Source organism: Macrobrachium nipponense, chromosome 10, assembly GCF_015104395.2.
Source record: "Macrobrachium nipponense isolate FS-2020 chromosome 10, ASM1510439v2, whole genome shotgun sequence".
NCBI lineage: Eukaryota > Metazoa > Arthropoda > Malacostraca > Decapoda > Palaemonidae > Macrobrachium > Macrobrachium nipponense.
The window spans coordinates 25,902,960-25,916,235 of NC_087204.1; the positions used below are offsets into that span (position 1 = coordinate 25,902,960).

General features: G+C 39.3%; 1 protein-coding gene across 5 annotated transcripts in view; it reads left to right on the forward strand.

Moving 5' to 3' along the window:
- LOC135223493 (uncharacterized) overlaps positions 1 to 13,276 on the forward strand; it is a 59,178-nt gene that overhangs the window by 25,192 nt on the left and 20,710 nt on the right. The window contains exons 1-3 of one of the 5 annotated variants that reach the window (XM_064261931.1): positions 8,162 to 8,922; positions 9,132 to 9,312; positions 11,323 to 11,437. The gene's annotated coding sequence lies outside the window, so the exon portion shown is untranslated. Of the gene's footprint in view, positions 1 to 8,161; positions 8,923 to 9,131; positions 9,313 to 11,322; positions 11,438 to 13,276 lie in introns of those variants that run through there. The other 4 variants (XM_064261933.1, XM_064261935.1, XM_064261934.1 and 1 more) reach the window with 4 other exon arrangements.

Sequence of the window (13,276 nt, forward strand, 5' to 3'; positions counted from 1 at the left end):
ATCACCAGAAATAAATTCCTCTGGTTCCGCGTTGACTCTCTCTCTCTCTCTCTTCCAAGTTTTGCCATTATTTCTTTCCAAATCGTTGCAAAAGAAGGTAGATTTTACGGGTTTTGCCAATAGAAGAAAAAAATTGAGAAGGTAGTTTATATTCACCCCTGCAAACCCTCTCTCCTGATGTCTAACCCTCATCTCAAAAGAGAGAGAGAGAGAGAGATGCCTTTTTCTAACTTTCTCGTAGATTGTGAGTTCCACGAAACAAACTAGGAAAATGAATAAGCATTTGATTTTAAGCTTATCACATTATTCTTAACTCCTTTTGGGGGTAACCTCCTTTTTTATCTACTTTTTTTACCTCTTATAATATACTAGCTCTCGCCCCACACTCACACATACAATAATAATAATAATGATAAACTTTATTTCAGCTCAGGGCCATTTACATGGAATATACAAAATACAGACAGTAACATACACAATCTAGATACATGAGACAACACGATAAAAAAAAGTGAATAATCGGCACTTATCCACAAAATAGCTGAGGTAGCATAAAAGATAGTAATCATAATACTGGTAATAACAGTTATAATATTGGTGAGAAAAAAATGCATTGAGAGTTATAACAGTACAGTAGTCAGGTCCAGAGGGCTAAATACGAAAATTGAGTGTAAAAAAACTTTATAGTATTCACAGTACAGTAACAATGAAAAAGTAAAATATCAGCAATAAATATAAATAATAATGACAGAATCTGCAGATGACATCTTGCCAATACAGAGATTAAGTCCTTTAGGGGACAAAGGCCCAATTTTCCCATCTTTCCCACAATTTAGATCATCTTGCTTCACTCCTTAGGATGTATGAGCGAGTTGCTGCTGTTCCTCACTCGGGTTACCAGACTGGACATTGTTCGCCTTACAATGATTTTTAAATTGTCCAGGCGTTTTCTATGAACATCTGTGTGGCGTAGTGGTAGCGGGGAGTGTTTGTGAGGCGTCTCGAAATGTCATTGTTCATAACAGTGAAACAGTGATACGTCTCATGGTCTCTCGGGTATAGTTCGTCCAGAGGGAACACCCATAGATACTGTAGCAGTACGAGGGGAAAAGCAGTAGTTTCACGTCTCGGTGACAGAAGGCAAACCTCCTTGCAATCATGTTGCTAGTTGCACATAGTTTACGACGCCTCTGTTCAATGTCTGCCGTATCTTTTAGGTCGTCGGTGATAATGTGACCCAAATACGGAAATTCGTGCACAAATTCCAGACGATGGTTTCCGAGGAAAGTTTGTGGTTCTGCAATATGCTTAAGCGATCTCGAGAGCAGCGACATGCACTGGGTCTTGGTTTCGTTGTAAATTATATCAAAAACCTCTGCATATTGGCGGGAAGTGTCGATGAGTCGTTGGAGACCTTGCACTGATGGGGAAATCAGAACCATATCATCGGCGTAACAGAGGTTGCTTATAGTTGTTTCATTGACAGTGCATCCGATTGGGAGTGAGTTCAATTTGACATTCAAGGCATCTGTGTACGTATTAAACAAGTATGGAGAGAGCATGCTCCCTTGCCGAAGCCCGTTTAGGGAGCCGATAGTGTACGATAGTACGTTACCCCATTTGACACAGAATTGCTGTGGAGAACCAGCAATGTAAAATGACAATTAGATATAGGGGTGTGTGTCTTTTATGCTCTTCAGGAAGAGCTTCAGGTAGTTTACTCTGTCAAATACTTTTCTCACATCCACAAAGCAAAGGAAAACAAGAGGCTGATGGTAGGTAGTAGTTCAGCATTTCTTTCAGTATGTAGATGCAGGTGTCGCCTGAGTGGTTTGCTTTAAACCCGAACTGGTTGTCAGTGGTGTGTAGAAAGGGGAGAAGTCTCACTAGAAGAACTAACTCAAGTATCTTCGAGGGCGATTGATTGCAATCGGCCGGTGGTTGCCAGGGTCAGCTGCATCCTTTAGCTTGTTTTTGATTAATGGCATCAAGTGAACTAAAAGTAAGGAGTCGGGAAGAAACTGGTGAATTATGCACGCATTGAATAGGGCAGCTAGCAAAATGTAAATTGTCGGATGGGAGAATTTGAAAGCCTCTGCGAGAAGACAATCACAGCCGGGCGATTTATTATTAGGTAGGCTGTTTATGGCATCGCTGATGTTACCTGGCGTAATACGGTCTGCAAAATGAAATTGAATGTTGTCAGTAAGGAGTTTATCTACATTCCTTCGGGAATCTTGATCATTTATGCAATTCAGGATATTGTTGAAGTGATCGGCCCACATACTTGCGATAGCTTCGTCTCCGACTGCTTCCCCTGCTCTTTGTGATAGCTTTTTAGTTTTGGGATTTAAGAACTGGATATCTTTCCAAAGACGAGGAATAGTCACCAGATTCTAAGTTTCTAGGCACTGCATCGGCTCTTAGTTGTTTTTCATTTAATCTGCAGTGCTTAAGAGCAAGTTTGAACTGCGATCTCGCCTGTCTCATTAGTATGCAGTGTGTCCTTCCCTCAGGCTACCATTTTGCCTCCACAGCAAAAACATTTCTTGTGTGTATGTATACAGGTCTTTAACCAAGTCATTCCATCCAGGTATATTACGAGAATTACCTTGACGAAATCTATAGGCAGCCCTGCCCGAAGCAAGCATAGCGGAGATTATGTTCGAATAGAATTCATTCAGATCCCTCCTACGGTGGTCATTTCTACAATTTGTGTTGGTACAAAGTAGGGCGTCTGCAGGTTGAACTATTGACCGCAACCTGGTTTCCGTGGTCGCCCTAAAGTATCTGGTTTTGTTGGTTTATAAAATCCCAGCTTACCGCTGGTGGGCGGTCAGTTAGGGGGTTCACGGTAGGGAGGGATGGGGTACTGAATGACACCTGTAATGGGATGTGATCGTAGCCCGTCGCAAGATCGTAGCGAATATTGCAGGTCATAATAGAATCATGAAGTTGTGGAGATGTGATGCAGTGGTCCAGCCAGGAGGCTGTAATTACGTCCACTCTATTATGTACATATGAATAGGAGGGAGGAGCATTATATCGCTAATTTGGAGAACATGATTTTGATCAATTCCTATTCTAAATCTGAAGCAGTGGGCTATGGGTATTTGGAGATATCTAAAGTAGGCCATAAACCTCAAAAAGGTTGAAGACGCCATCGCACGGGGCACGTGTGACATACACCTTATTATCAGCTTCCACAGGAAAGCTGCGGGGAGCACACCGAGATAACCACTGTTGTACGTAACTATGTATATTCACCTTTCGGCTTGCACTGCCTCTGGTTCGGTCTAACGATGGTAAGAACATCACCTCATTTCACCAGGAGGGGGCGGGGTCGGGGAGCGCCACCCGAGTCGGTCGGTAATGTCACTGAAGTCCTGATTTCGCCTCTGTCCGCTGGTTCGAATCCACGAGAGGACGACGAAAAAAAGAAAAAAAAGATTCGAGGCTATAATGGAACGTTATTATTTAAGACTATACGTAAACATACAGAGAGAAGAACGTGAAAGGTCAGCACGTAGTCACATTCATCACCTGATATGCAAAGTCAGCGTCTAATGCAATCCGTTCGCCGGTCAAAAGGATCTTTGTCCCCTCTCAGGAGGTCCTGCCGTCGCCAGAACAAAAAGTCGCGGACACAGACGTGTTTATTCGTCTGATTTGTGATGAATTGAACGATACGCAACGAATCAATCTACCCAAGAAATCGGATGAGACAAACTACAGAGAGTGAAACAAGAGAAAACGGTATTAAAATTTGGCAACGATTTGCACCCTCAGAGAGAGAGAGAGAGAGAGAGAGAGAGAGAGAGAGAGAGAGAGAGAGAGAGAGAGGCGAGTTTGAACTTGAAGCGGACTAGAACAGTAGCGAATAGGACACGAATAGGACATCAATCAAGGGAGAAGTTACAGAGTGCGATGCGTGAATCGTGTAGTGCTTAGTGCCGACGAATCGAAGAGTACAGTTGTGGAATTGATAGATAAAATTCGTGAACATAATATCTACCAAAGGACAAAGTTCCGTTTATGAATTCGTGGCGTCGTCTCCCAAAAGTCTCCGAAAATTGTGACAGCTATTAAGACACTGTAAATGTATCAAGGAAAAATCATTTTACTTCAGCACCGAACGCACAAAACTGTTTTTAAAATAGTTGGTATCGGAGCACGATAAGGACACACATTAATATGCAAGTTTATCACGAATGATGTGAAAACCCACACTGCAATATTCCAATAATAAATTTCTATAAACATGCGTTAACACGCACACATTTTATATATATATATATATATATATATATAGTATATATATATATATATATATAATGTAGTACAGTTAATTTCTCCCAGAAGCTGTCAATGATGTTGTAGAATGTAAGTTTTTATGTTCAGATTCCCATATTTAAAGATAATATATTTAAATAATGTATAATTCGTTGATGAAAAGTAACATATACTTTCAAACCAAATAGAGAGAGAGAGAGAGAGAGAGAGAGAGAGAGAGAGAGAGAGAGAGAGGAGAGGAGGAGGTTTGTTCTGCCCGTGAGGACAACTCCGTCGTTCAACTTCAAACCACGGAGATAGATTGTTTGTTTTCTAATCATTTGGTCAAACATGTTCGCGACGCAACAGAAAACGAGGTCCCTATAGAGGGCGACTAATAAATTATCTCTTAACCCTTTCAATTTATCGAAGGAGGGCTTATCGACTCGTATGTGGTTAGCTGTACGTTATCAAACTATGTTTACGTCTTCAAGGTATAGATAGGCCTTGACGTCTTGAACGCATTGCGCAACCAAGGGGCCCCCATTCGCCCTGGTATGCCCTTTTCACGCCTATATGAACGCCATAAGATACGCAGTAAAAGGAAATGCATTCGTTCGACTTAGAGACCTTGCTTTGTCAGGGAGGCTGCGTCTCTCTCTCTCTCTCTCTCTCTCTCTCGATCGCGAGTTTAATTGCAATACAGTAACGTAACTTTTAAGTTGGATAATGGTCACTCACTTTGTTTAATTTCTTTTTAGTGTAGGGATAAGCGATTGTGAGTGGAATCTGAGCATGAAATTATTGTTATTGTTTATGGCAGCCACGTAAGTTCGTAACAGGCCTTTCTTTTTTGAGTGAAAAGTTGCAACTATTTAAGGTTGGTGTTTGTGTTTTACATATTTTCCTGAAGTGCTCCTTGACATATATATATATATTAATCATAAGATATATATATATAGATATATAATATCTATATATATATATATATACACATGCATACATATGCGTACATTACTTTAAAACGGAGTCACTTGTAAATCAAAGTAGATATCGTTGTTTTCAGGGTGAAGCACTTTAATCCGGTCATAAACTCCTATTATCCTTCCGAGTTCCCACAACCAAGGGTTTTCCAGGAAACAGAGGTCGTCCCGGGACAACGCCGACATCATTTGCAGTCTCTGAGGAGCCAATAACAATATTTTTTTTTATCGCATTGTATTACCTATATTATCTTCAGTATGTATGTGTTAGGTACCGTCCTTATCCTTCTCTGTTGTCATAACGGATTAACGTGTGATCGCATCTCGTATCGACAGAGGGGAGAATGTTCGTAATGAAACAGTGAAAAACGAGCCGAAGTTTCTCCGGCGCAATCGAGTTTTCTGTACGACGTGTAATGCCGAGTAAAACCATCAACTATGACCGGCACCGGCAGCTCCAGTTGCTCACCAGATGCGGTCGAGTGAGGGCGCGTCCCATGGCTCCGGAAAGCGCTGCTAGATGCACGATCCATGGCTGAATTTAATCTTAAATAAAATAAAAACTACGAGGCTAGAGGGTTGCAATTTGGTATGTTTGATGATTGGAAAGTGGATGATGAAAATGCCAATTCACAACCCTCTAGCCTCATTAGTTTTTTTTAGATCTTAGGGCGGACGGTGGGCAGACAAAGCAGGCAATATTGATTTCTTTTACAGGAAACTAAAATTGCAAGAACGTGATTCAGAGCGGTAACATAAAGGGAGTCTGTTATAAAGGTGATTCATAGCTTAGAGAAAAAGAGGTCTATTCATGGCAGGTGTCACATACATAGTAGGCCTAACTGGAGAGAAAAAGAGGTCTGTTCATGGCAGGTGTCACATCCATAGTAGGCCTAACTGGCCAGGACAATGATGCATTGAGAACTGACTCGGATTCTACTACATCTTGGCAGTCATTTTGGTTTGGCTGTAGGCCTGCTTTCTTTCCTGATATGGAGAAGTTCTCCTACTTACAAGTGAGATTTAGTGAATGAAAACGTAGAAAAAGTATTATTATTATTATTATTATTATATTTATAATTATATTAGAAACGGTGGCTGCATCATGCGAGTTGATTTCATTTTTGTCTTCTCAATTTTCCTCGTAAATCTTTTCTCTTCTACGTTAAAATTGGATAATAACTGGCCAACGTTCTTGTTTCGGTAAAGAGAAATATATCAAGAGCGTTTGTAAAGCAGTTTTTTTTTAACTCTATAAACGCTGCTAATATATTTCTCTTTACTGAAGCATAGCCATTGGCCAATTGCTGTCCTATATCAGCTTTGAAGAGAAACTGAGAAGAATCGATGAAAAATTAACTCAATGATTTATTATTATTATTATTATTATTATTATTATTATTATTATTATTATTATTATTATTATTATTATTATTGGCAAAAGATCCTTTTTCAGGCAAATTCTATTGAAGAGAATGGCAGAATTAAGCGAGTTGATTTTATAGTTTTTTTTTCTAGTTTTCTTATCATCCGCTTTTCTGGCTCAGATACATCGCTGAGCCAGAGAAGTGGATGCTTTACTACTTCTGGTTTTAAGTCGGATTTTGTTATTTCCTGTTGGTTTCCCTCCGAGTCTAAACAAACTTCGCTATCGCTGATTGGAGACGAAAGTCAGACTTCCTGTTTTGCCTACTATGGTTCATGGGTAGGCAAACTGCGACGTTCTCTTCCTGTTACGCCCAGGATTGACTGACCTCGTTAGGTTTCGGCGCTTTTATATATTCCTGTACCTTATAACATTCCTCCCAACCAAAAGTGGACTGCAGTTTCTTATCCGTTTTATTCATCAGATTACAAAATGGTGCCGACGAATTCCAGCTCAGTAGTAGTTTCGTGGCAACTCATTTCAACATTTAAATTGCTCGAGAACAACAACAGCAACAACAACAAATTCTACTTCCTCATTTAATGAAAGTTCTTGCAAGTCCGCCCCCTGCCCCGTACCCACCCACCGGGGTACCCCGTTGGTATACAAACAATAAGCTTCTTTTGCCAGAATGTCGCATAAATCTTTCTTGTTCGAGAAACGTAGGTTAAGGGAATACGACTCCAATTATTATCATCCAATTCGTAATCCCATGACGGAGTCAGAACTGCATAAGTTTTCAAGATTAAGTCCTGTAACCTCATGTGGTGCACTGTAGGCGAATACTTGAGGTTCTTTGCAGCGTCCCTTCGACCCCTAGTTGCAAACCGTACGTACCTCCGTTCGTATTCTCTTCTTCCATCGTACTTTCTTACTTTTCCTCATAGGTCCCAGCGCTTGGGCTTTTGGTCCAATTCTATATTCTATTCTATTCCGCAACTTATTACTGATGATGAATCTGGTTTTAGATCGACAGATTACAAAATAAATAAGATGACATGGTTCGAAAACGTTATATTTCAAATAGTAAAAATCCGTTGTAATTAGACCCATTATCTACTAAAATTTTATAATTTCTTTAGAAATTATAAAATCTTATAAAATTATAAAAAAAACGTCAGGTTCTTCCAAGAAAACTTGCCAAAGATATTTTCCTTTGTCGTGTCTCCCTTGCGCGCGCGTAAACATTCGTAATCACCACAGTAACCACTTGACTTCTCTCTCTCTCTCTCTCTCTCTCTCTCTCTCTGTTTGCATTTCTTAGTCTGACCCATTGAGCTCTTTTGATAGCAGATCAGTATCGACATTTGGAAGAAAAAAAAAAGGGGGGGTGGGCGGTGTGCGGAGAACAAATGTTTACAAGCACAAACGGTTTCGAACGTCAATCTCTCCCTGTTTGCATTTCTTAGTCTGACCATTGAGCGCTGGTAATAACAGATCAATATCGACATTAAAAAAGAAAGGGGTTGGGGGACAAATATGTTTACAAGCACAAACGGCTCCCTCTTTAGTGTGGAGACATTAAAAACCAACAATTTGAGAACGATCTCCGCACCGACTTCAGTCTGAACAAAGATTTTTTCTCGGGAAGACATGGCATAATTTCTATTAGAAAGAGACGCACGCGATAGCGTTATATCGGCAGACAAACACATACATCGAACGACCTGTGTATGACAGACTTTAGTCGCAAGCAAGCAAGCAACCTGGTCGTGACAGATTTCAGCTGAGATCGTTCAGACACGAAACTCCTCCCACTTTTGCAACGCTGCCCACTTTTGCATTCAGACAACCCCAGACACAATGTTTTTACGAACGATACAGACATTCGTTCAGGCAATCGTTCAGTATACGGGTCCCCTTAGTGGAGCGTTCACGAGAGGCTGATGGATACCGACTGGGAGGCTGCGTATTCTTTCAGTCAAAGTCTTCCTTTCAGTATTGAAGAGCCACTTGGACTGTGTGTGTGTGTGTGTGTACTTGGCTTGATAGCCTAGTTGTACATACATTCCTTGAAGTCGATCCGTGCCATATATAGACTGTACTTGATGTGGAGCTCACTCATTGGATCATCTTAATGTACCGCTTAGATTTGATCAGTTTTGTCATTCTCTGCACACTACTGAGATCGAGATTGAGTACAGACATGACATTATAACATTATGATAGTAATTAGTGGGTCACGTGAGAAAACGATATTATTTCATCCTACGCCTAGCGTTGGAATGCTGTGGTATAAAGGTTTCTCTGAAATAAAATGTTCTTTTCAAGTTCGACGTCATGTAAATTCCACTGACGGAAACGAATGTCTTTGTTGTTATTTTAGAACAAAATTGAGCCGTAATACTAATGAATATAATTGAGAAGGTGACTGTACGTTGGGTGTTGTGTCTAGCAAAGTATATAGTCTGGTGTCGAACACGTGATTAATGGCAGACTTCGTATTTCAGTAACCCCGCGACCTCTGCTGTGATGCCGTTGATCTTATCGAGGAACGCTGACCAAGCACGTACGACGAGGCACATACCGGGGTATTCGGTTCCGCTGACATCAGCGAAAAAATGCACGGAGGGAGTTACTGAATTACCCTCCTGGTGAGAAGAGGTTCCTTTGTCCCAGCAAACGTCACAGGTGAGGTTTGAGGTTGTTCGTACCTTTGGTATAATCATTTGGATGGAGATTAAGTAAGCGGTGGTAGAGCTTACAACTTCTGTATAAGTTTGCTTATGTTAGCCATAAATATTGCAGCTGATGACAGTAACGCCTTTAGTATTATTCTCCTTCATTTTTAATAAAATTTAATCTATCAATTAATTTGTTTTTCTTTATTAATAAGCGAGAGCTCTACTTTCTGTATCTCCGCTTACTTTGGCAGCTTGACTTTCAAGACAGTGGCCCCTTTGTTGAGTTTGTTCCATTTGAATAATAATAATAATAATAATAATAATAATAATAATAATAATAATAATAATAATAATAATAATGGAGCTAGATCTTTTGTTAATGTGTATCTAAAAGTAAATTTTCCTTATGTAATAATAATAATAATAATAATAATAATAATAATAATAATATTAGTGTACTTAGGAAGCAGACCCTCTCTCAAGCATACTTTATTAAAAGTAATGGCTACTTCAGCAGCGTTACACTTGTAGAGATTCTTCTCTATTTTGCGAATAGCGGCTTTTTTCCGTGCTACTTAAACAGGCTAGTAGAGCTCCTATAGGGGTCATGGTCAAATACAGGGCCAAAACAGGTGTATATATATTTGAATTTTACAGATAAACTATGATACCATAGTCATCAAAGTCATTAACAATTCTCTCTCTCTCTCTTTCTTAAAGCGAGCTTTCGTCTGGAGCTGCCAGACATCTCCAGACGAAAGCTCGCTTTAAGAAAGAGAGAGAGAGGGAGAGAGTGAAAATTGTTAATGACTTTGATGACTATGGTATCATAGTTTATCTGTGTTATTCGCAAAATAGAGAAGAATCTCTACAAGTGTAACGCTGCTGAAGTAACCATTACTTTTAATAAAATACTAATAATAATAATAATTGTCTTAATGCAGCTTTTCTTATGTAATAGGAAGCAGAGTAATAATAATAATAATAATAATAATAATAATAATAATAATAATAATAATAATAATAATAATAATAATGTGAAAGGAGCTTCATCTTTTGTTTATGTAACGGGAAACACAGAATGACTTGAACTAATTAATTGCTTCCTTTGTTCAGACGTTCGATATTGCAATTATTTTGGGTTTTGGTTGTGTCATCTTCGCTCCATTCACTCCATGGTGCTTCTAAGAAATTTCAGCTAAACTTTTGTATTAGGAATATTTTACCTTCTTGAGTTAAAGATTTCCTATTTCATTTGTTGGAAGGATGTTGCTGCACTTTGCTTTGTTCTTTTTAAATTATGTTTTTGTTTTTGTTTTCTCGCTTACCCGGGGAGTAAGCCTGCAAACTATTTTGTTGTTGGTGTTCTTAATGGGGAGGTAGGAAAAGTCTATGGAAGACACTAAAAAAATAATAAATGAAAAAAAAAATAAAATAAAATAAAATAAAAGTCTTAAAAAGGTGTTTCACCTTGAATTAAAGTTACAGAAATTTTAAAACAAAATAACACCTTAAAGCCGTAGAAATTACTTAGACTAACCGGTGATATAAGTTTCGCTTACTCGGGGATTAAGCCTTACAATCTACTTTGATTTTGTTGTTATGGGGGGGTGAGGGCTAGGAAAGCCCCATGGAAAAGCCTAAAAAGGTCTTAAAAAGGTGTTTTGCGTTGAATTAAAGTTACAGGAATTTTAGGATATTATATTCATGATTTATGTATTAGAATGAAAACGTAAGAGATAAATAACGTGCATGTTAAACAGTGCAGAAAAATTATTTCTAATGAAATATAAAGGGTTTGTTTCAATTTTCGTTGGTGAAACAAGGCTCTATTTGACCGTAGATTTTATCAAGTTTTATCTTACGTTAAGTAAGGAATATAATGTTTAAAACTTATGCGCGAGGGGAAAAGCTTGCACACGTGCGAGTAAGCTGGAGGTTGGATCACACTTTGTTTTAATTTGTATTATTTTTGTGATTGAAGAAAATTGTCCATAGCAATTATTTTTTTTTTTAGGTGACCCGAGATCTGCTGTTGGTAGAGGACCTTCATCTATCACGGGAAAGTTATGCTCCACTGCCATCGAGTTACAGGACGGCGTTGAACATTAAACTCTTATTTTTAGTTAAAGGTAAAGTTTGAATTTGAATACCCTCTCTCTCTCTCTCTCTCTCTCTCTTCTCTCTCTCTCTCTCTCTCTCTCTGATTAGGTAACGTTCGTAAATCATTCTTCCGCCCGAGATCTTATGATCGGCAAAGGAACGAAGGTGTCAGAGCTTACAAATGTACATTTGTCAATGCTGACGAAGTCAGCTCTCGACACAGGCTCCCCACGGGGACAAAGAAAGAAACGCACCCATTGGTGAAAACTTGCTGACCAGGTTTCTCCTTGAATCGACCGTGAGAAACGCCACAGAATCATCTCGCAACGAGCGGAAGTGTGTGCGTAAGTTGGTTCGGTGGATGAAATTAAAGTCCATTTTTTAGGGTGTTGCCTTGCAATTGTTTGACTAACAAGGCACCCCGTTGGTTATTTTCTGACCTGCGATAATATTTACAAGTATCTGTTTGTATATATCACATCTTAGACAAGTATCATGTCTGTGATGATATTTCTTCTAAGTCTCCATCTATCGTTGTTTCTTGTAGGTAGGTTTGGAGTCGGTAAAACACATAGTGAAATAACTAGTTATATTTAACAAGTTTACATCACAATGATAACGACAGGAAGATTTGAATAGGTCTTCCAGCGAAGAGGTATGATAGAAGTCTCATATACAATTGTGCCCTAAGGTAACGTGCACCGATTTGGAGGCTGTAAATTTTCTTACCTTGCTGAATGTTCTCACTCTGGAATTAGCTAAAAGTTATAATTTTGGGAGAAAGTAAATTGATTTGTCCTTATGTGTGTTTATTCTTTGCTAGGAGTTCTTATAAATTTCCCACCTTCTGGGCTCTTGGACTAATAAAACTTATTTCTTTGAAAGGCACCTTGTTGCAATTACGAGTTAGTGGGCACGAGGGAATTTTACTGACTACGTTAGTCACTTATCACTGTCTATTGATTTGCACACCACACTTTGCGCTTATTCTTCTTCTCTGGATTCTTCTTTCTGGCTTGTCTCTGTGTCTTTCTTCTTCACTCTGTTCAGCTGCTGCGCCACTCTTCTGTCTGCACTCGTTCTCCCCCCTTCTCCCCTCTGTCGTTTTCTTTTCTCTTCTGTCCTTCTCTTTCTCTGTCTGGCCTTTTTATTAGGATGATATCTTCTTAGCACCGCCTTTGGATTTTTGGATTTTGACTGGGTGTGGCATCTTCTGAAAGACTTCTTGTGTCTTAGTGGCTACAGACTTTATACAAAACCGCCTTCCTGTCATTTCTTCTACAGTGATTCGTAGACTCTAAATTAGGAAACGCCTCCTGCTTGATGCCTTGGCTTTTTGGGGGTGTATCCCTGGGTCAATCTCGTAGGTCATTCGCTGAGACATTTTCTGGGGTGTCCCACTATCTGGCTGTGCTTCTTGATTCGTCGAAATCCATAGGTCTACCTTTGGGAATGGGAGGAGCTCTCGAGTTTAACACTTTCCCTCTTTTAAACAAGGAATCATAGAATTCCTTTCTAACGTATGCCAGATGGCTCTCTCTGATCTGTCACACGAAGGGAACGCCGATTAATCATGGGAAGTAGGCTGGTGTGGGCATTAATGAGGTGTGATGATGGGTTTTCGGAGTTCCAACCTCTCGGAGTGGTCTGGGAAATATCCTTACCGGTCACTCAACCTTTGGTACTTTGGGTGACAGAGGTTTTCGGCTTGTGTAAAACGATCCTTTTCTTAAACAATTATTTTGTCCTGTTTCCCTCTTTTTTCTTATCCGTACCATCTCTAAGTTCTTTATAAGTTAATGCCTTTTTGTAATAATTTCCTTAATTCTTTAATGACACTGTAACAAATTCTGTTGCAAGAAGATTAT